Source organism: Dermacentor silvarum, chromosome 3 (genome assembly GCF_013339745.2).
Source record: "Dermacentor silvarum isolate Dsil-2018 chromosome 3, BIME_Dsil_1.4, whole genome shotgun sequence".
NCBI lineage: Eukaryota > Metazoa > Arthropoda > Arachnida > Ixodida > Ixodidae > Dermacentor > Dermacentor silvarum.
The window spans coordinates 188,756,136-188,779,227 of record NC_051156.1 but is presented as its reverse complement, the minus strand read 5'-3'; the positions used below and the strand labels follow the sequence as shown (position 1 = coordinate 188,779,227).

The 23,092-nt window shown below is 49.3% G+C and overlaps 1 protein-coding gene across 4 annotated transcripts in view; it reads right to left on the bottom strand.

Annotated features, from left to right (window-relative positions):
• The window catches only part of LOC119446288 (uncharacterized), a 51,536-nt gene that overhangs the window by 14,518 nt on the left and 13,926 nt on the right, over window positions 1–23,092 (bottom strand). Inside the window, exon 1 of one of the 4 annotated variants that reach the window (XM_049664060.1) lies at window positions 2,919–3,735. The exons of 1 other annotated variant lie outside the window; for it this stretch is intronic. The gene's annotated coding sequence lies outside the window, so the exon portion shown is untranslated. 2 more of the 4 variants (XM_049664059.1, XM_037710686.2) reach the window with 2 other exon arrangements.

The window sequence follows — 23,092 nt, the reverse complement described above, 5'->3', positions numbered from 1 at the left end:
TCATTAATGTGATTAGCATTCTTGCCTGCTTCAGGCATCTTGAGCCTATCGATCCATCCATCTATCTATCTTTCTATATAGCCTCTTACGCCAACCCAGTGGCCCCAAGCTGTCTACCAACTCGGATAGCTAGGTATACGTTGGTCGCGATGCCGCCGTGGTCTTCTACGCCGGCCCAGTGGCTGGCCCAGATTAGTATCCTAGGCCGCTAGCTATGTGCTCGTGGTCGTGCTGACTTCGTGGGCGTTGCATCGTCATCATTCCAACTTCGTCATCCGACTCTCGTCATGCCTTCGTCGTCGCCATGCCATATATTCGTCATACAGTCCTCACGCATTCTTTGTCATACGCGATCGCCAAGATGCCGTCGCGGTCGTTCAGACGATCGTCACTCCAGCTTCGTCATCCGACTCATGTCCTGCCGTCGTCCTCATACACTGTTCGAGATACAGCCGTTGTCACTGCCATTGTCGTCAGAGACTCGCGTTGTGATCCCATTGTCTTCATACCGCTGTCATGCGATCTTTGCCACTGCGTCGTCATCATACAGTTGTCATCGTGCATTCGTTGTCATGTCGTGTTTTCATGTCCATCGTCGTCATTGTAACTTCGTCATGCCATCTTCGTCATGCCTCTCGTCATGCGTCAACGTCGTCACGCTGGCGTTTTACCATCGTCACCATTTCAGAAAACGGTGACGATGGTAAAATGGGCGACCTCTGCAAGCGAGTGTCGTAGCAACGTGGGCGGCCGACACAGGAGACAGTGTATGTCGCATGTAGCCGAAGCAACGAAGTCTCTGAATGACTACTATACAGATTTTGAATGAACGTTAATTATCTCAGCAATACGCTGTGTCGATACATTGCTTGAATGCTAATCACATTACCATGCGCAGTCATCGTGAGATGGGCTCTGCCGTAATTTTAGTACTTCGTTTCTTTCTGCTTACGTTATGCCATCGGGCTTTTAAGCTTACAATAAATGAAATACCCGGTATGCAGATTACCTCACCACTGTACTCTCGATGTCAGACCTTCGTTGATTCCGCACCAAAAAGCCAAATTAATCATCATCACGCGTTAGCGCGTACTTTTTTCATCTTAAGTCACACCAATGGATGACCCGGCAACGTACGACTTGATACTTCGAGGCCGATTTGATACCAGAGCCAGAGGCCAGGGTCACAACAAGTTTCGAGCTTAAAAACGCTTCGCAATTGGTCCGTGGCTTGTCTGTAGTGCGAGCTCTTAGTAGCTGTGACTGGCGTGTACAGTCTTAGACCAGACAATTTCGCAAAGCCCGGTTTCATTCGATAAAGATCTTCCCAAGTGGGCCCCAGGAAGGCTTTGTCATGATGCCACGAAGATTGACTCATCACTGTTGTGTCATTTGAAGGAGCTGTGTGAAAGTAAGCACACGTCTGAGGCAACGGCTTTTGTGCACACTTTCCCTGCACCGCTTGCCGAGAGTTTGACATTTTGTCTGATTGACACAGCGTGACAGGTCGCTTGCTTGGCACAACGCAGCGCATACTCCTGAAAACTCTGAGCAGTGTGAAAGAACAAAGACTGTCACGGATCACTGAGGGACAAGGGGGGAGCATTGATATACCAGACTCGGATTATGGGCTGTATCGTCATGACGACAGCAAAATTCGGAGCTCCAATCTCTTACTTGTCTTGAGAAGTGTGCCTCAATTCGCGCGTAATCTAGTCGGGGAAGAACGCTTCCAGTTCATTGCAACATGGCGCGGCCGCATGACCTACAGCGAGTTCCGAGATATTCGCGATTAAGTAACCTGTTCCGAAGCCCAACGCGCAAGTTGCTTGCGTTTACAGCTGTCAGAAGCGTGCATGCACAACCCCGGCTATGCATATCTCTCTCTGTTTTAGTTGCAAGTTAAAAAAAAAAAGCAAGCTTACAGCGCGCTATTCGGTCATTCATCCGCCGGCAGACAGCTTACGAGCAACAACAAAAAAATGGAAATAGAAGCCAGAGACGACTCACCAGCAAACGGTGTCAGTGACTTGCTCGCCAGCACGTCAGGACGCAGCGAGAACAAGATGCCATGGAAGTCCACTGTCGCTATTCATAGTCCGGCTTCAAAGAAAGCCACCCGCGATTACAGCCTTGCCCACTCAGCACTTTTTTTCTTTCCCTCGTGTACGCGGTAGTACTAGGGCAAGTACGCGCACCCCCTTCTTGATCTTCGAGGAATGTCCACTTCTTGAGACGGGGTAAGACGTAAAGGGTTTCGCTGCGCAATCCTAAAGGAATAGGCAACAGGTCGCAAGGTTATTGGAAATTGGGGCACGAAAGGTCTTCGGCGCCTGGTGTCGGATTACAGGTCTGGTATGTACAAAAGGCGGGAGTGGGAGATTATTATGAATGGAGAAGGGGGGAAGGGACGGAGGGCCGAAGACGAACGAGACCCGGGAGCCGCTTTAAAAAACACGGGAAACTTTCCGCGCTGTGGGTCGGTCGGTTTTTTTCCGGGTGTCAAGGAGAAACGGCGCACACACGATTGGTGTCGTGGGGGGGTTTGTCCACTTCTTCGAGGGGGCGGAGGGGGGGGGGGCGATTTGGAAGAGGGGTGCAGTTCACGAGAGCGCGTCCCTTGGAAGGAGTCCGCGGGCAGCAACGGTCCAGACAGCCGCCAGCTTTCTGCGCGGCAGCGGCGCCAAACGCCGCGGCGCCGTGTGTTCGCGGCGCTCTCGCGCCAGCCGCAGTCCTGCAGGCGCCGACGCGAGAGATATCAGCCGCGAGAACCGTAACCCGAGCCAAGTGGAGCGGAAAAAACACTACTAGGTGCCAGCGAGCCGCGACGAGCGACTTATCCCTCCTCGCGAGGCACATGGCCGGGCCCGACGTCGCGCGCGCGGCAACGTAGCGAAGGGCCTTATACGAATACGCACCTTTTGTTTTTCCTCTCCTTGAAGATGCCGCCGCAACGGAACGGAGGTGAATGCCCGCAGCAGGTCTCTCTACACACCACACAAACTGCCGCGCAGCACACTCTGCTGTGACGGGATGCGTACGTGGTTGTGCGTGTGTATGTGTGTGTGTGCGTGTGTAGAAGTAGCGTATGTCATAGACGGACGGCCAAGTTCGACTCAGAAGAGAGTGTGTGTGTGAAAGAAAGGAAAAAAGAGGGACAACAGCGAAGGCACCGTTGGGTTCCGCTTGCAGCCTCCTTTCCATCGAGCCCGTGGCAGCCGCATGCCCTTCCCACCCTGGTGCAAAACACGCCGCGATGTTTCCTTCCCAGACCGCTGCTCTTCTTCGGGAAGGGAAAAGGGAGCTAGGCCTAACGAGGAAGACCCGATCGCTCAAGTAGCATGCAGTGTGCCCCCAGAATCGTCTGCCGTTGCTGGCGCGACGTATAGCCATCGGCGCGTGGCGGGAACGTAGTACTACGTAGCGCATATACGGTCGCCGTCCGTCTCTCGTCTGCCATTCCGGACGTCGCAGACGACGCCGACCGCTGTCATCTGCTTCAGAGACGAAGCGGCGCCATGACTCGGCGACGGCGTCGGGGCCCTCGCGTAGCTCCCTGCTGAAGACTGGCGGCTTTGGTCCTTCTTGGCCTGGGGGCGGGAATGTCGGCCAACGTGATGGATTACGCCGGTCCACTTCATCATGAGCGGCGGCGCCGCCGCCGCCGCCGCCGCCACCACGTTTCCCTCCTCCTGCCGGCGCGACTTCTTCCTCGGAACAGATCTGGCGTTGTGGTTTGATGTCGTTTGTTGTTGGCCTCTTGTAGGTGTTTCGTTCGGTCCCATGGCTGCACGCAGCTGGTCGGCTGTTATCTATACTCGCGCGAGGAGGAAGTCAAAACACGAAATTCGATGCACTGCGGGCCACGCGAGCGCGTCCCTCTATCTCGTTGCACAGTGGCCCCCGGTTTAATTCCCCCTGTCTTCCGCATCTGCTACGAGGAATGCAAACAACCGCGAGACGCCTTGGTCGTGCCGCCTTGTTTTGACTGTCTCCGAATGAATGATACCTGAGATGGCTGTAGGCAACAATTACCTCGGTAGCACCTGCGTTTGTTGTTTACATGCGGTTGTGTGAGGCGTTTCGGACCCCGTGAAAGAAAGATACGTTCGTTACTAGAGGACACCACATTAAACGTCACTCTTTCATCGGCAGTGTATTTGCGAGTTGTATAATTAAGATGCCAAGGAAGCTTTATCAGAACGAACCATATTCATCGGGACCGGTGCATCGCAGCTATGGATCGCCATCTGATCCACCTTTCCAGCTGTTCAGATATACCAGGACAAATGGTGAAACCAAAAAATATTAGCCTTTCGAGTCACTCTTGGTCACCTCGTGCTGCTATTGAAGATCCGAGCCGGCGAATCCTTCAGACGTGCTGTTGACTTTCCTTGCAATGACCTGCAATCGACTGGGCCGTCTGTGTATTCGTGTATGTGATATTTCATGCCTAACACCTGAAGTAGCAGGTGAAGCAGGCAACCTGGCTAACAGCCACAGCTTCTCATTAAAGTCAGCATCTCTCTTTATTGCGCGCCGGAGAATGGTTTCAATGGCCCATTGAACACGACTACATACTTTAAAGCGCCGTACGCTCCTGTTTACACGACTAGTGAGCCATCGTTGGCTCCCAATTTTATTGTGTTCAACCCCCTAACGGTATTTTACACCATTCCGACCTAAGTATACTACTGATCTCCTATATTATAAAAGAAAGAAAGCTTCTTGCAGCTACAAAAGCCGTCTATCATAAACACCGACAACCCCGTCACGTGTGCCACAGAACGCGCGTGCCTTTCTTTACTCTCATCTTCAGTTACACCCAACTTCCATCGGCATCATGTTTATTTTACCATGGCCTCAGAGATTTGCGCGCGCCGGCTGGTTGCGCGCAAATCTCGGGGGCCGTGACTTTTCCTAAATAGGGAAAGTGCGGCCTCATGAAAGCACATGCCCGCTCTACCGCCTTCGTTTTTCCGACCAACGTAATAGTTATTACAACACACACGCCAGAAGTAGAAGCAAGCCACGTGGACTGTTCTACAAGGACGTTTGTTTCTCCGCGACTGGACTGTCGGCTCGAAATCAACGAATGCGTTGCTCCGTCTCGTGGAGCAGCAACAGCTCCAATACAGTCCACCGCTCGCACAAGCGATTATATCATTCACGGCAACAGTGGAAGCGTGAAACAGCCAGTTTCACGTTCCTTTTCGTCTTTTTCTAGAACCGAAATCATGACTCCAGCTTCCAGATTTCCGAACGTCGGCGATAACAGCTGAGGCAAGCCGAGTTCTTTGGGGCCGGTACTTCGAGATTGGGTTCCCCGGGATACCCCTTGCTTTTGATCATCTTCCGCGTAGCATTGTCAAGACGTTGCTGCAAGGAACTCACCGAGATGAGAAGCGCGGCGATAAATCTTCTACGTTTACAGTGAGTGGGTTTGTCCTTGACTGCCGTTTCGTGGGGCGGCGGCGGTTAGGCAACGGTACCGCAGCACCGAGAGTACATATGGAGATAAGAGACTCCGCATCACTGTTTACTGCGAGCCTCGCAACGCGGCCACAGACGGCCGCGATATCCCCCATAGCCCCCCACTACAATCTCTTATCTCAAGCTACCGATCGGCGTGACGCCGAGATGTGAGTGGCATGGGAACGCAGGCGCTCTTAGCGCCACGTTCTCAGTGATCTGTGCTCGGATTAAGATGTGGATATGTGATATAGGAATAACGATAGGCCTTTTCGTCCTTCCTTCTAACAGATGTTAATCTGCTTCGTCTGTGACTCAATGCATGCCTCTCAAAATCGAAGGCTGAGAGTGTCAGCCAATGGGAAAGAAATCACTGTACCGAATTGCATCGTAAATGTACTAGCTGCGGAGCTCACTACTTGGCATTCTGCGTTAAAATGAACGCAGAATGCCAAGGTGAGTGAGTTCGCGTTCATTTCAACACAGAATCAACACAGAATAAATGAAGCTTGGTAATGGGAAGTTGTGGACTAAGCATGACGACGCGTTCTTCAGCATACTGCAGTCCGAGGGATTTGCTTTGTAGATATCGGTGTTTACAGGTGCATATACAGCTTACGATTGGCGTAGCATAGCTCTTTATAAAGGAAGTAGCCACAAGTCCTGAAACTTAGCATAGCTTTGTCTGAAACTGCACTCAGCTGAAATTAAGCTTGGTGCAGTCACGTTTCGAGCCAGCTCATTCGCATGAGAGAAGCACTGGAGGCTGAACTGAGGTGAGTTCTACGGACAAAATGGATAGGAGTATGAGTCATATCAGAATATAAGTACTATGTCTGGGCTGGGTTTAAGATATGGTCCCTCGAACTACAGCAGATCTCCTTTACGCATGACGCTCCGGAGCCTGATAACGTATACATGGTTGTTGATGCTAATCTATACGGTAGTATTGCAGGAAAGACCAGGCGTTTATACTTTGTCAGCCGATATATGAGCGCAAAGGATGCTTCCGAGTGTCTCTTCACTCTGTACGTAATCTACCTCTAACCGGAGAACGAAGTCAGGCTGGTTGACAGCAATGTCACCTACTTCAACTAAGCTAGAACTTTTCTGTATTCTATCTCGGGGTATACGAGTGGTAAACGTTACAACCATTTATTATCGAGGCTTGTGCCATTTCTCTGGACCCACCAAGCACTACTAAAGGAAGACGTCATCCCGCACACTTGAACAGCAAGGCGCGCCGCCTCCGCAGAAAAAAATAAATAAATAGAAAGGCTGACTCTTTCAGCTTCCGTGTGAGAAACTAGCCAGTGATGAAAATACTTTACCAGTTCTGTACAAACTCTTAGTACAGCATACATCAAGAACAGTATAATTTGAGAGCGAATGCCCAAAAGCCCACAAGGGTTTATAAATGCAATCTCTAGCCACTGCTGCAGTACTCACACAGAACCCTGCAGTCTGTAGAACTCGACATGAGGATCGTTACAAACTTTCAGGAAGTTCTCTGTCAGGCTTCAGTTCCACAAAGGGCAATTTCCACTCTGATGAACAATTACGCAATTTAAGGCCCTCGACAGTATGTATGTACATACATGCGCAACGTGTATACACTTCCCGCAGGGTTTAACCTCCATACGTCTTCTTCATCTGTTTGCGGACATCAAAAGATCGCCTGGAGATTGCTGCAGTTTTTAACAGCTGATGTTATCACACGAAGCACGTTTCTGTACCAATCTGGGGAACTCTGACAGGGGGAGTCGGTTTTTCGCTTGAAGCGCTCTTCACGATTGAGACTGTAAAGTTCGGACTTGTCAAAAGTTGAACTGTGTCACGCAGGAAAGCCGGTATAGCACTTGAATCACATCTCGTCGAGAAATTGTATGCGGAAGTTGAGATGTTCTGTAGGAGAAAGGCCCAAGCTTTTTGTCATATCCAAGGCTGCGGAGACAGGCAACCAGGAACAAGTTACCTCTGGAGGAGCAATCCGCAGAAGGAGACTCAGTCTGATTTTTTTCTTCCTTCTGGAACTCAGTGGTGGGACACCATCGCACTGCCAGTTGCGATTTCGAAAACCGACCATACGCCACAAAACACGGTAAACAAAATTTTAGGTCGCGAATATTCAGAACAATCGCTTTGCTACTGCGGACGACTTGGCAAGAGAAGTACTGAGTTGGCGGAGAATCGACAGAGACAATTAACTATGACTTCGCGGCAACAACGTACGTTTGCCGACGACATTATCCTATTCAGCAACGTTGGAGAAGACGCAACAAATGATTGACGACTTTAACTGGTAAATATTATGTGTAGGTTCGGGTAACAACATGCAAAAAATTAAAACAAGAGATCACAGCCTGCGAGGAAAAATGTCACAGGCCTGCGCGGCACACGCAGCACAGTCACAGCGTAAGCTGGTGGAGCAGCTTAAGAGTAGCAATTTCGGCACCACGCACAACAGGGTCTTCGCGGCAGTCTGTTCACCTCGTTTTGACGAGAGCGATCTCAACTGTCCGCCCGGAGTCGACGGCAAGCTGCGGTTTGTAATGCTCTCTTTGTAATGCACAGCAGTCTGCTAAGCCCGATGATGCTTGGTTGTAGCCGCGCACGTAGCTCTACGATTCGCTTCAGCAACGGTTCGTACCCTGCCAGGAGACGCCATAACGTGTACCGAAGATGTACCGAGAATACGTGGCGCACATCTCACAACGGGATCGCGTTTATTGCGCGCCTCGTCTGAATCACATCTCGTCGTCTGCGCCTGGGCACGCTCCTTCTGCAGGCGCCTTAACAAGATGGCGCCATCATACTCGCGGAGGCTCTGGTCGTCTGCGCCTGCGCGCCTGCCCAGGGCGCATTTATCGGGCCTTTTTCTGACGCTGATAGCAAGCGCTTGCATGGCTCAGTGGTAAAGTATCCGACTCCCACGCAGCGAGCCTGGGCTCGATCCTGGCGAAAACCGGGTCCTTTTTTTTCGCATTTCGGGCGATAGCGGTTACGCGGCGGCGGCGACGGACAACAACGCGAACCAAAACGGCTATTAGAATGAGGCCATAACAGCTTACGCGGTAAAAAAAAACTATTTGTGATTGGTATTGAGTGGATCAGGATCAGATGAGGTTCGACCCGTCCACGCCTTTGACTCACTATACATCCGGGATTGGCTCGCATTGGAAGCCGTCTTAAAGCCTTTGCGGGAACACGTATGGTTCACGTGGTACCATTATCGGCCCATTTAATCCTCTTTAAACCCCATGCTTCTGGGATAGCACCGTCTTATAACGCTTCAACACCTTGAATTTTGGACCCATCGAGTGATATGCACAATACGAACACATTACTAGAAATGGGTAGGAGCTCATACCTGCAGGTATTAGCAGGTAGTCGTAAAGGGCAGTTCACTGTCATCCTCAAAAATAGCTGTTTTATCGGTGTATTCCATCCAGTATTAACACATGAGGCTAGACCTTTACGATAACAAAGAAACTTGGGAAACTAAGGACCACGTAACATGCGATTGAGCAAGAAATTGTAGCTGTGCCGTTAATAGACGGGAAGAGGGCATAATGAATTCGAGTGCAAACAGGATTGCGATCAAGAAGAAGAGAAGTGGGTAAGTCAACTAATGGCGTAGAGTAGATCAACCGTCTTTTAGAGCAACAGGCGTCAACGGAAGAAATTTGGAAATTCGCCGGCAAAGAATTTTGCAGCCTAAAGCAAGAGCGAGGTAATTGGAGATCGCCAGAAGAGGCCGGCCGTGCCATGGACATAAAACATTCAGAGCCCTTCCCCTGTAGAGAAAATGTGGGTAAGCGAAGTTTGTGCCAAGACGACGCCGTCGCAGGCATTCCAGTTCGATTGCCCTAAACCCTTGGTCGGCGGCTCTTCGCTGACATTTGACCTCAACATCGCGCTCCCACAACTCGAAGTCCGCGGATCTTCGCTGGCGTTTCGTCTGCGCTTTGGAAATCCTCACACTTGGATCGACACGTCGATGACGAGCCCTTTTCTGAGCGAGTTCGCGGCACCGTTGCTCAAACGTAGCCTGCTCCTCGGTGGAACGCACCACGCGCGATCTTCCCATCCGGACGCCGAAACTTATCTGAGGGGAGAGAAACCCGGCGAAGCGCGCACGTACCAACCCCCCTTTCCTTCCCTTTCCCTCCCCGCGACACTAAACGACCCTGATTGGTCGCGCGCGTCATGTGATCAGGCGCAGCTTTCCCCGCACCTGCTCTACTCTGGGAGCAGACGGCTTTTTTTTCTTTCCTTCTCTCTTTCTTTCTTCCTTCCGTTCTTTCTTCCTTCTTTCTTTCTTTCTTGTCCCTGGCTCATACCCACTTATCCAATGCTGGTTTGCGCCACACGTGATTTTATTATCGTTAATCGTGACGTAACTGACGAGTACGTGATGTTATTGATGCCATGACCTATCAGTCATGTTAGTCACACATTCGTACCCTTCCATGACAATTTTTGTATATACCAAGTGAACGAGACGCGAGTTTTCGACAGATTTTCGATAGGGCTTTAGCGTGACACCACCACCACCGACACTTGTAAGGCAATACAAGCTTCGCTTGAAAAACGCGAGCCATCCTACCTACGTCCTCGAAGTTCTGACCTGTCGTTTGGCCTCACCCGCTGTTGTGCCTGGCGGTCCTTCGGAACAAAAGATGCCTCACCGACAGGCGTGCAGCTGTGGAGTGCTGGAGTGTCACCGTCACCCGGGACTAATGGAGTAACAATTAGACCGCAGGCTGCAATGAGAAATCGGCCTTGTGCGTCGCTAAAATGGCAACGTCGCTCTTGGTGTATCTCCGTGAAGCACCTGCACCCGCCCGGACTACGACGGGGCTCGGCGGTAGCTTCCGCGAAGGCCAGTCTCCTGACTGACAAGCTGGCCGTCACGGGGAGGCCACTAATCCTTACAGGGGCCCAAAGTCAGGCATTTCCGTGGGGAAAGCTTCGACGTTTGGTTCCGAAGTTGCCACCCGTTGCCTGGCATGCTGCGGCGGACAAGCAACATCGGGGGCGGAGCCCGGGCGGAACGGTGCCACATCATGGGCGGGATATTGCGACCAGGTCGAAAATGCTGATTGGCCGAGGAGAACTACAGTGAATTCCCTCAACGAGTGATATGGGGAAATGAACTGATAAAAAGCGGGGCTTGAGTGTTGTGTAGACGCTCGGAGATGTAAACACTAGAACTTGCAAAGACGTTAGCATGAAGACGGCTCCAATATCATGGAGCCCTTCTTGTAAAATACCATGTACAGTTGTATATAAAACCCTTTTCCGATCTCTCTGGACCTCTCCTTCTCCCGGAACCTGGCACGGCACCTCCATGGAAACTTCGTGGCCTCTCGGACCCTCGGACTTCGCAACACCGCCAGGACGAGGTATCCTTCCGGAGGGTTCGCAAGAGTGCGCACATCACACCTTTCCTCCACGCGAAGTCGGGGTCTAAATGTCCGTTATGTCCTGCGCCAGTGTGAGAGGCAGACATGCACCACCTTCTACGAGCATGCCCTATGGCCTGCAATAAACCCGTCGACGTCAAAGGGACCGTGTGAGCCTTCATCCCAACCAGCCGCCACGCTTGCGCCGCTGCACTCTCGGACCACATGACTGCTCTTTTCAGGGCTCCAGGCGATAGTCAAAGCTTCGCAATAATATTTATTTCGTCTTTCGATGGCCGTAGGGCAAACTGATGAAAATTAATGAAACGCTATTTCACTCCTTAGTCAAAGTAGGTTACCGCAGAAGCCGCAGCCACTGAATGCCACAGGAACAGAGAATGTAGCCACAAAGAGTTATGGCAAGTATATCTTATTGAAATGTGTATCAGTGCGCCGTCACCGATCTGCATAGCTTGAGCCGCAAGCCCGCTCCCAGCGTTCCTTGCTCGTTCGGAAAGTCCTACTGGTGTGTCAGCCATACGCTGTCTCTGGCGGCGCAACCTAGAGCGCTGCGTTCAATTCTTTGTTGTTGACGCAGCCATCGCTCCTGACGGAGACATGAAGTATTAATTGTCACAGACGACAGTGAAGCATAAAGTGAAGTTTAGCCAGGAGAACCTCACGCCCGTGGGATGTGTTAATGATCGAGTCAGCAAATATTTATAAGGCGATTTGGCGCGTCCGAGCGCTGATGCACGAGCGACGGGAGCATACAGGTTGGCGCATATGCTGACTGAACAACGCCCATCCAAAGCAATGGCAAGTGCTTGTCGGTTCAAAAGATAGCGACATCCCTGCAACGGAATGGTGGCGCCATCTGTCACAGCACGACAGTGCTTCGGCATTTTTCTTATTTATTTTTTTTTTTTTGCACCGGTTACAGATGGCGCCACGTACGCTCCGTTACAATGACATCGCGAGTTGCCTAGGTAACCTATCATTCCTCGATATCGCTAGGCTATCATTCCTCGATATCGACAACCAATCTCCTCGAAGACCGCCGAGAAAAGCCCCGAACTTAGCTGCCGAGGTGAAATGGAGCATCACGAATGTCTACATCATTCCCTTGCCGTGAAGGGGGCAAACAGGTGAGAAATAATGGCTTCCCGTTCGGCATTAAGTGGGCCAGGTGCCATGGTGCCGCATTGTCAGGTGATGATGATGTAATTTCCCTCGCATCCGGAAGTCTGCGGCAAAACCTCGAGATAAAATGCGTTCGCGGTAAACTTTCACAGGTGCGCGCCAATTCGAGAACCTCATACATTCAGAACAGTGAAGCTGGATTAGACTTTTCGCATATAAAACACTGCTCCTCGACGGAGTGGGGGTGGGCAGCGGTGCCGACGCCATTCTCACAGATCCACCGGGAAGGCCGGAGATTATTGGCTGAAGGTAAGCGGCCGGCCGGATGCCGCGGCAGCCTCGTGAACGAGAAAGCCAACGCGGATGAGACGCCGACTAGACGCTGGTCACGCAGGAACACGAATGTAGATGTTCCTGGTTTGCCGCCTTAACTCAAATGGATCTGAGCCAAAAAAGTTCAGCCGGGATACCCGAAAAAATGTTTGTCGATTTGAGCCCCTCCTAGCTGGCCTCCAAGTTAAACGTGACGGGGAAAAGAAAGAAAAAAAAAACTACAAATTACTGGCTAAGACAAACTCGCAGACAAGTTATCTATGCAGCGCTAATTGTGTCTTCGTCTCTCTTTTGAAGACAAGGTATTCTTAGCTGACTTTACACATGTTTGGTGTATCTGGGATCTGGGTATCCTGTAACCACTAACAAAAAATAAAACGGCCCTTTCGTGACTCTAGAGCGTCGTAGCGAGTTGAAAATCGTATCAAAATGTAAGTATCAGAGAGACAAGAAGCGAGAGTAAGTCGCAGGTAAGGTAAAATTAACGGTACAGGCGTAATTAGAGCCGGTATAGTAGAAAATTAACCGCATTGCACTAAACGCCTGTAAATGGTGCACGGCCGTAGATAAAGACATGTTGAGGCAAAGCCGCCGTGCGGCAAACTTTTGGGAAATGAAGCGAGTTTGCTTGGACTAAGCATGGCTTACGCGAAGCAATGGCATCTAAAAGTCGGTTTTGCCGCGGTGCCCACAAGGAACGAGAAATAATTTTAAGTTAGGGGAAATTGATGGTACAGTTGTAATTAGCGCCCATATAGTAAAAAAATTAGCCGCACTGCACCATAGACTGCATGCATATCGGGCCATCTGTCCTGTCTATTAAAAAAAAGAAAGAAAGAGAAAGAAATAAAGGGGTCCACTAAGTGTCAACACTAAAGAGACAAGTGTCGACACTAAAGAAGGCGCGTGAAATACGACGCGAATGAAATACGTATGAGTGAATATTGAGCACGCAAAGGAGACAGAAAGACACAGAACTAGATATATATTCAACATTTATCGTAGAATTATTTGAACCGCCATGTACGTCACCTTAACTGTCTTCTTTAACGTAGACGCTTGGTTGACCTTTCTTTCTTTCTTTCTTTTCTTTCTTTTTTTTTTTGTCCTAGTTTTTTTGTGCTGCACGTACACGAAGTCAACATGTACCAACACGCCCAGACCACCACACTTGCCCTCTATTGGAATGACGTATGCGCAGGGTAACTTTTGTACTGTAACATCACACCACTTTTTAAACACAAGACGGACAGCGCTATTATAAACTCCTGCACCCTGGGCATGGCACGCTCTTTCTCCACTATGCGCAGACTGCACAAAGAAATGGGAGACGTGGTAAGTTTCGTCCGATCGTGGAAGTTTAATTTTAATCTGAGTTTAACTTGTTTCATCTGCCCATGGGGCGTGGAGAGAAAGAAAGAACCCGACAGCTTGCGAAGAAGCAAACCTCCACATGTTTCGTGCGGAAGAAAATTCAGGGAAGCAGGCCTCTCCCATCCATTTGCTCCAATTTGTTGCGTTACGCTTTATCGACGGGCACGTGCTAACGCCGATCCGACAACTGCACAGTGTCGGTAAGGGAGAGCAAATGTCGGGACAGGGTTTGAGGCTAAACCCACGTGGAGGCAGTACCACCAGCAGAGAGACCGCCGCTCCTCGCATTTCCCCTCAACACGTCAACGTCACGAAACAAGCAGATGGGATTTCCAATAATATTCTGTAGCGTTGAGCCACTCCTTTGCTGATTCATTCATTCCCAGCTAAAGGGGAAGGGGACTTGGATTGCGGCGGCTGCGTGAAACACTAGTGGAAAATACGCCCGACCGTACTCTATGCGTATCTCTCAGCCAGATAAAAGACTTAGAACGTAAAGGCCCACACGTGTAGTATAGTATGCTCCAGGTGTTGAATGACTACGCCTTCTTTCTGTTGAGAGCTTCAGGTCTTCCTTCCGCCCCTGTTGGTTCGGCTGTAGGTGGCGCATTGGCAACGAATGTCCACAAACTAGCCTAATTCATCGCTATCACAAAATTCACGAGTGCTGCATGTGGTGAATGAAGCCAACGAGTAGTCCTCGACGACGCACCGTTAGCGAAACGGGTCGAGAGCGATATCTATCTACAGGGTGTCCCCAGCTAACGTTTGACAAGCTCTTAAAAGAAATAGAACTTACGAGGACGCAACCAATGGTATTCTGTCAGCAGTGACGTACTGTACTCGGAGGGTTTTTTTTTTCATAATTGAACTGTCGATAATTAGATTGGATTAATCCACAACCTTTTGAATTTCTGAATCGATGGCGCGAGTTTCGATAGAAAAATAATGTGTGTCTTAAAACACCCGATTCGGTTGTTTCCGTTGTGCTCTGTCTCACGTAAATATTTTTTCCGCGTTATAAATAAAACGCGCGAAATATGACAATAGCCGCGTTAACGCCTGGGACCGCTGGTGTTGGGGCGCGCGGACGCGTAATCATGCGGCCATTTTCATATTTCGCGCGTTCTTTTTTATAGCGCGGGAAAAAAAAATAATTGAGCGAGACAGAGCACACTGGAAACGACTGAATCGAGTGTTTTAAAATGCAAGTGATCATACACAAGAGATCATGATGATTTAATGGCATCCCCTTCGAAACGGAGCGGTGCCAAATAATCACCTAGCCTGCTTGATTTAATCAAGTATGCTATACATGTGTTTTATCTAGCCTTTCTGCACACATCTCCTTAATATTTTTCTCATATTTTCCTTCAAAATCTACATTTTACCGCTACCTGTGACTGTGACAGATCTGGTCGTATCAATCTCTTCCCTGCTTTTTTTCCACCGATACTATAAACGTCTCTTACTTATCTCGACTGCTGACCGGTTGATACTTCCGTCTACTTTAAATCCAAGCTCTTCTGGAAGGTGTACGTTAACTACGGGTCTCACTGGGTTAATCCCTTCTCATTCCATTAGGATCTGCTGACTGGTCTCCGGATTTTTGCTTCAGCACACACATGCCTCAGCTAGTTCCCAATATTTACTTCGGTATGTTTTGGTCCTTAGGCAACCGGCTCGAGCCTCAAATAGCAAGGCAATGCCCTTTGTGTTATCGTTGTTATCGTACAGATTTTCCCTTCTAATTTCTTTCTTCTCATTCTTGTAACTCTCCATGGTCACTTTTGTTTCCATTCTTTGCATTCAAGTCATGGTCTCTTTTTCTGTCCCTTTTTTTTCGGTTTACTCCTGGTTGTCGATCTACACTTTCAATCACCCTGTATACTTGGTCGCCAACTTTCTTGACCTCTTCCTCCATTCTGTGTCCACGTTTTTCGGGTATACAGATACTTGTGCACTTTAGCGCTCATTTATTTTCATCCATGTTCCCGATTCTTTCTTCAACACTAATTTTGCTCCGGGCTTCTCTGGCTTCAAGAGAGGCCCAACCCATGTCGCCCTTCACTGCCTCATTTGTGGTTTTACCGTGGGCTCCCAAACCAACCAGCCTACCGATCTTTGGTTCAATGGCACTGCACCGAGCATACTGCAACGACCTCGACACCTTCTATACAGACGCCGCGTGCTACCCTGACATTACAGCCAAAGTGGTAGCGGTGGCCGACTGGAGGGGCGAAGCACTATTATCAGCCACAATACGCACTGACAACTGCACGGAAGCCGAAGAATGTGCCATAGCCCTCGCCATCAGCGCTCAACCCCCAGATAAGATCATACATATTCTTACAGATTCGCAGCAAGCATGTCGAAACTACGCACAAGGACGGATTTCACCGATCGCTCATAAAATTCTACACAAGAAGCAAAACATTCCACTAGTTCACCTAGTCTGGACACCTGGGCATGCGTCTCTCCCTGGCAATGAGCGCGTTCATGCGGCAGCCCGAGGCCTAACCCTCCAGGCACCGGTGGAAGACCAGTCCAACCCAGACAAGGTGGAAACGATACCGCTTACATACACGCATATACTACAACACCACAGACTATCCCGTAGAATATTCCCCCCACCACACGTGAAGCTAAACCGTGCAGATGCAGCCGCTTGGCGTCAGCTCCAAACTAATACGTTCCCCAGCCTTGCTCTCCGCCACACTTTTTACCCTAGCCAGTACCCCGACAAATGTCCTTTCTGTGGTGGTCACCCAAACCTCTACCATTCTACGTGGGAATGCTCCAAACCACCCGGCTTACCTAGAATACCCAACCCGACAGAGCTGATGATGATGATGATGATGATTTATTGGCATCCCCTTTGAAACGGGGCGGCGACAAATAGTCACCTAGCCTGCTTGATTTAATCAGGTATACTATACATGTTCTTTATCTAGCATTTTTATATACCCTCTCATTATTTTTCTTTTTCAAAAAATTTACCTTGTACCGCTGCCTATGATTTTAAGAGATCAGGTCGTATCCATCTTTTCCCTGCTTTTTTTTCCACCAGTACTCTAATCGTCTCTTGCTGATCTCTACGGCTGATCTGTTTGTTTCCTTCCACTTTAAACCCAAGCGCTTCTGGGAGTTGCACGTTACCTACGGTTCTCGCTGGGTGGATCCGGTCGCATTCCATCAGGATGTGCTGAATTGTCTCTGGATCTTTACTGCAGCATACATATGTCTCATCTAGTTCCGAATATTTGTTCCGATATGTTTTTTGTCCTTAGGCAACCGGCTCGAGCCTCAAATATCAAGGCACTGCCCTTTGTGTTATCGTACAAATTTTCCCTTCTAATTTCTTTCTTCTCCTTCTTGTTAATCTCCATTGTCCTTTTTGTTTCCATTCTTTGCATCCAATTCGCGGTCTCTATTTCTCTCACTTTCTTTCTGATGACCCCTGGTTGTCTATTTACAGTTTCGATTATCCTGTACTTGGTTGCCAACTTACGTGCCAGCTTCTTACACACGACCGCGCCGCCTAGCGGCGGAATTCAGTTCGCAGCACGTGTCGTGCCCTTCCTGTTTCTCGCCTCTCGCGGGGAGCAAGATCCGAGCAGAGCACGCGATCGTCCCGTGGAAGCAGCAGCAGCAGCAGCTGACCGAGCCCTCGTGTGTCGTGTCCGCGGCGGCGGTTGCGGTTCGACTGCGAGCGAGCGCGCGTGGAGGTGCGTGGCAGATCGCGCGTCGATCTTATCGAGGCGCCACGAAGACACCTCCCCCATTCCTCGCGCTCGATTAACTGTCGCAAGACGAGCGCCGCTGGCTGTGATGAGGACGAAACGTTCTAGCCGCCGTGCCACCTCCCCCCCGGTCGCATTTCGTGCCTTGGCGTGTTCTCTTTCCGTCTGGCGCCTCCGTTCTCGTTCGGGCCACGGGCGACAACGGCGCGCCGATTAGATCCCTCGCCATTTAAAGCACTCCTCCGTGGCACGACCGCGGCCTCGAGGGGGCCGAAAATAAGGATGGCGATCGGTGATAGGGCGTCTTATTTGTCGTTCTCTTTCCTTTCTTCGTCGCTTGCTCTAATGCGTAATGGCGGGTCGCGCGCTGTAACGAAGTTTCGCAATAAAGAACAAATGGTGGAGGCTGCGCGAAACGGTTCCTTCTGTACTAGTTTGGAAAACGGCATGAAAGCATGACTATAGCGGTCCTCATATAGCGTAGTTACGTTTCCATCGATGCAAAATGAAGAAAGCAACACGAAGGAGAAATTGCCGACGAGCATCAAATTTGTGCATTTTAGCATTGCATTACTATTTTCCCTAGATTGCGAAGGTGCGGAAGACCCTGCGCATGCGCAGTCGGCGGTGTCTGTATCTATAGGATGTTAATTAATGCTGTGCTAAAATGGTCTATTAACCTAAAATGGTCCGGGAGTGCACGCGCGAGTACGCGTTCTCTCCACTTCACAGAGAGGGAATCCTAGTTTCTTGATAGTTGTAGAGTTTGTGTAATCTGGTTTTGTGTACTGCTGTTAGTTGTGACGCTTTAAAGCTTCCGTGCATGGGGTTAGCTCGGCCTGCAGGCAGTTTACGAAGAAATAAGGTAGTAAGGTAGATAGTGTCGTATCGGGTATCCTGTACATACGTCGTCTTCTTGTCTTTACTGTATTTCCACTACAGTTATACAACAACCCATCGCGTCCCCACAAAGTAGTAACTTCTATAACGTCGCTTCCAACATGGAGTGATACTTACAGCGCTCGACGGTAGAGGAGTAAGCTTGTCTATCGTAACGCATCTGCTGAAATTTGAGTCGACCAACGAAGTACGCATAACCCGTTGTGCTAATAGAGAGCTTTAGATTAGGGGACGCAAGCCCCGGTCAAGCGTTGGGGGACGCAAGCCTTCGAGCGTACAAAATAATCTAAAACGAGCACAAAAGAGCGCGAAAAGTCCACAATGGAGTCTGCTTCACCCAACGCTTGGGGGCAGCTTGCGTCCCCTAGCTAAACTAAAACTCTGTAATAACGCTGCGAGTCCCTATATCCCTATATACTAAAAATGTATATATATAAATAAAAATCAGAGCCACTTTCTTAAAGAAAGATGGTTGAATGCGAAGCTTTCTCCTATGCAAACTGAATCAAAGAAAAGCCAACGACCACGCAACGAACTCAAGAAATGCTGAGCAACCCGATGCGATGCATATGTGATTTTATTGCTTGTTTAGGATTGTATTTTTGACTGTTAAAGTTGAATGAAGACACATTTCGTTAAGTTGCATAGTTTTTATTTTAGATCATGTAGCCGTTCATTACACGCACACACTCACACTTTCACGGACGACCCTACAATTGCACAGTATTGCCTTGTGATCGCTGTGGTAGACGGTCAGAGGATCTGCCGTTGCCGATACACGGGATCGGCCTTACGGGCACGATTGCGCTTACGTTCGCGTACGGCAGCCTCTTCTGCCGTGCGCTGCACCGCGGCCTACCCACGGTGACGGCCGGGAATGCATTGCGTGACGCGCGTAATACAATGCAGATATATACAGTTCGTCTGGGGTCGCGTGGCGTCGCAGTTCACATTGTTCTTATCGGTACAACTGCGAATGTAAACTGAAGTGTTCTACGATACGTATGCCGTGCGCCGTTGTTCTATTTTGCGCGCAGATGCACCGATAGTTCCATTGTGTAAGTTGGATTTCCTGCAGTGCGTTTTCGGCGCTCACGGACGAATCAGTGAGACATAGAACGCTTCGCTTTAAAAATACCATGAAGAAAACGTTTATTTTTGATCGAAATGTTCAACTTCAATAAGGCTATTCAACGAAAGCAAAATTATTTTGTGGAAACGTTTTTCAGCAATGGGTGGGCAGCAGAAGGCATAGCACTGAAAGCGAGCTTCACCCCAAGTCACGTATCGCATTGCTTAGAACTTCTACAGAGAGTTCTCGGCATATGTGAAACAGAGGTGCACACTGCATTTCTTCTATACTATAGCTGTGCGATACCACTGCAGCCGGCGATATTGAGTCGGTATTTCTCCTCTGGCCATGCTTTCTTGTTATTATGTAATATGGCAGCGTACTCAAACAACTAGCCCACCAGTATGTCTAGTTATTGTTTTCCAACATTTGCTTATACCGGCCACTACCAACATTGGCCAACAATGTGATTTTGCAAGTGTTTTTAATAAGCTTGTAAATAAGATAAAGCTTATAATATCAGAGCGTGAGTGCAAGAAAAAGAAATGTAAGAATGAGAAGAAAGTTATAGTTAGCTTTGAGATAACATAATTTAAAGTGAAGAAATAAGATTTTCAAACTTTAGTGAGTCGCACGCCAAACTTCTTGCCCGTCCTCTGTTTCTGCTCTAATCCAACAAGTGATGCTTATTGCTACCCGTCATTTAGCGTCGGCGGAAGGCATTTCGTCAGTATAGCTCCGTACTCTAAGACGAAACTCCGCGAGAAAACAAAAATATTCTTCTGGTGTATTGCCTGCAGGCAATGTCGTCCACAAAGGGGCATAGGACGCTTAACGGGCAGCCAGTCGTGTAAATGAGGAGCGAAAGGTCCATCAGCTCTATGACCCGCCGCTTCGTACACAGTGATTGGCTCACCGAGAAGACAGCGATATACAGGGTGTTTCAGCGAACACTTCAGTTACTTTCTTAACATAACGTCGTTTCATGCATTGAAGCACCAAAGTAACTGGAACGCCGATGCATTTCTCCGCAAAGTTCGGCAATTAATATCTCGAAACTGGTGTCATCCTGCGAACTCGTTCCAAGTGGATCCGCCTTGCGAACTCCACGGCTAGAATTTGTAAATTGCAATATCGGCCATAAGGTAATTAGTTTAAAACTTAATTAGTGCACCTTTGTTAATTAGCCGATTATGCATTTCAATTATTTGTGCTAGTAATGTCCGCCTCTTCGAGTAGACCAGCTCATGAACTATAGAATTGTGCTATCTGCCACAGGCAACTTTAAAAATTTTTGAAAGTGCTCGCTGAAACACCCGGTATACATTTCCAGCGAACTCTCAGGGGCACTTCACAGTAAAACACGATTATACAATCACTGGCCGTCACTTCGCAGCCCCGGTAAGGCTAGCCGGAGTACGAGCTCTGGAGAGATACACGGTGTTCGCGCGGCCGGCTTATCGTCCAGGCGGGCAGCTTATGCCAAAACAAAACGTAGCCGCGGGAGAGCACGTACAGCAGTTCCTGAAGCATACGTGCCTCGTATCACATGCGCGTATTGTAGCACGGCTGTTGTACAGACGTCCTAGACAAAGTAGCAGTCGGTTCTCGCTCCAGTTCACTATGCCTACCGACGTGGTGCCTCAATGGCTATGGCGTTCACTTGAAGAGAATCAGGTCGGGGGTTTGATTTCCGGTCGGGCGGACGCCGTATTTCGGTAGGGGCAAAATGCAAGATCACTCTGGTACTTAAATTTAGATGCACGTTAAAAATACCTATAGTGTGGTTAAAGTTAAAAAAAAGGACACCACGTGACATTTCAGTGGCTTATATGTCACTGCAGCGCCATACTGGAACGAACACGCCAATAACGCTGCTCGTTCGGCTCTTCTAGGCGACAAAAATGAGTCGATACCATTATCAAGGATAGATGCAGTGAGAAAACTGCGAATACTCACACGTGGTATCGCGTTCTCCATGTGGAACACCCGAAGTTTACAGGTAACCGGCTGCACCACCTATAGACTCTTCTCTTCGCCTTCGCATCCCAGATGGACTCTGCCGATGCGATGCTACCCTGCTTTGTCGAATATGGCTATAGGAGTGGCGTTTACGAAGTCTTTTGCTTTCCGAATCGGATGGGCCGACGACACCTCGTGTGATGACTGTGGTAGCGAGGCGACTCTTCTAACACGTTCTCTGCGACTTTCATCGCTACAATTTGCAAAGACGATCGCTCGCAGTCGCGATAGCGCGCTTTGATCGAAGACCTGTAACAGAGGAAATCATTTTAGAATGCCGACAATCACAAGCCATCGCAGTGGAAGGCAACGAGGGCACTGTTGCAGTTTCCAAGGACAACAGACTTGGATAAGCGGCTGTTGCCTGAATTAATGTTTATAGTGCTACAAGTGCTACTGTGCTGTGCGGTGATAGTGTGCGGTGATAGTGACCGACTGTGATTGCGTATTTGTGCTCCCTTTCTTTCTCTATCTCTACTTTCCTGTCACTTTACCTCCCCTTCCCCTCTCTCCCCAGCGTAGGGTAGCAAACCGGATCTACCCCTCTGGTTAACCTTCCTGCCTTTCCCCTTTCTTCGGTCTCTCTCTATTTCAGGAACACTGAAATGAAAGAATGTTTCACAACCACTGCTATGGCCGTGAGGAGGCGCTAGCTAACACACTCATCATCATCATCATCGTCGTCGTCGTCGTCGTCGTCGTGATCATCATAAGCGGAAATCGTGGGCTCGGCTTCCACATGCGGCAAGTTGTGCTTTTGTCCAATTTTATTTCCGGTTTGCTTCTTATTTCTACATTTCAATTAATCGTAAAATTAAGCTCCCTTTTGCTTTCTCCGGCTCCATCGTCTGTTTTCCTCATGTGGTTGCAACTAATTTGTTCAAGTGTTTTCTCTGTATCTGCTCTATCTATATACATCTGTCTCTTTATCTCTCACTCTGCGTGCGTGCGTGCGTGCGTGCGCAACGCTTTCAGTTATTGTTACTCTCGGCTACCGCTCATGTTAGAGCGTGGGAGCTAAGGTTGCGTAACACCTTACAGTATACGCGCTGCTCTTCGTGTCTACGCACTTTTCTGCCTTCTCTTCTGATCGATCGTCAAGTCGTCGCAATGCGTTGTCCGTTGCCCTACATGTTGTGTGTCGTGCTCCTTGAAGACCGTCCCCATCGCTCGTCGGCCCACAAAGCTGTGAAGGCACTGTTGTCTTTCTTGAGGGCGACTGGCCTATGTGAACGCCTTTGAATTGCTCAGGCCCTCCGCGTGCGTGCGCGAGCTCACCGTGCCCTTCCTCCCGCCCCCCCTCCTCTCTCTATCTCATCTTTCTATTCCCTCTTTCCCGTCCCCTAGAGTAGGGTAGCCAACCAGACGCATTTCTGGTTAACTTCCCTGCCTTCTCTTTCTCTCCTCCTCCTCCTCCTCCTCCTTCTCATCGAGCGCCAAATTGCCGGCATGCCGGTATGCCGTACATGGAAACCACCGTTAACGGTTAAAGTGACAATTCCTAAACCTCTAAAATATAACAGTAACTACCTCTCAAACTGCGAATAAGTCCGTATTGTCGTCGGCGGAGTTATTGGTATGCTAGGAAAGACATGAAAACGAGACACTTTTCGCACCGAAGCCAA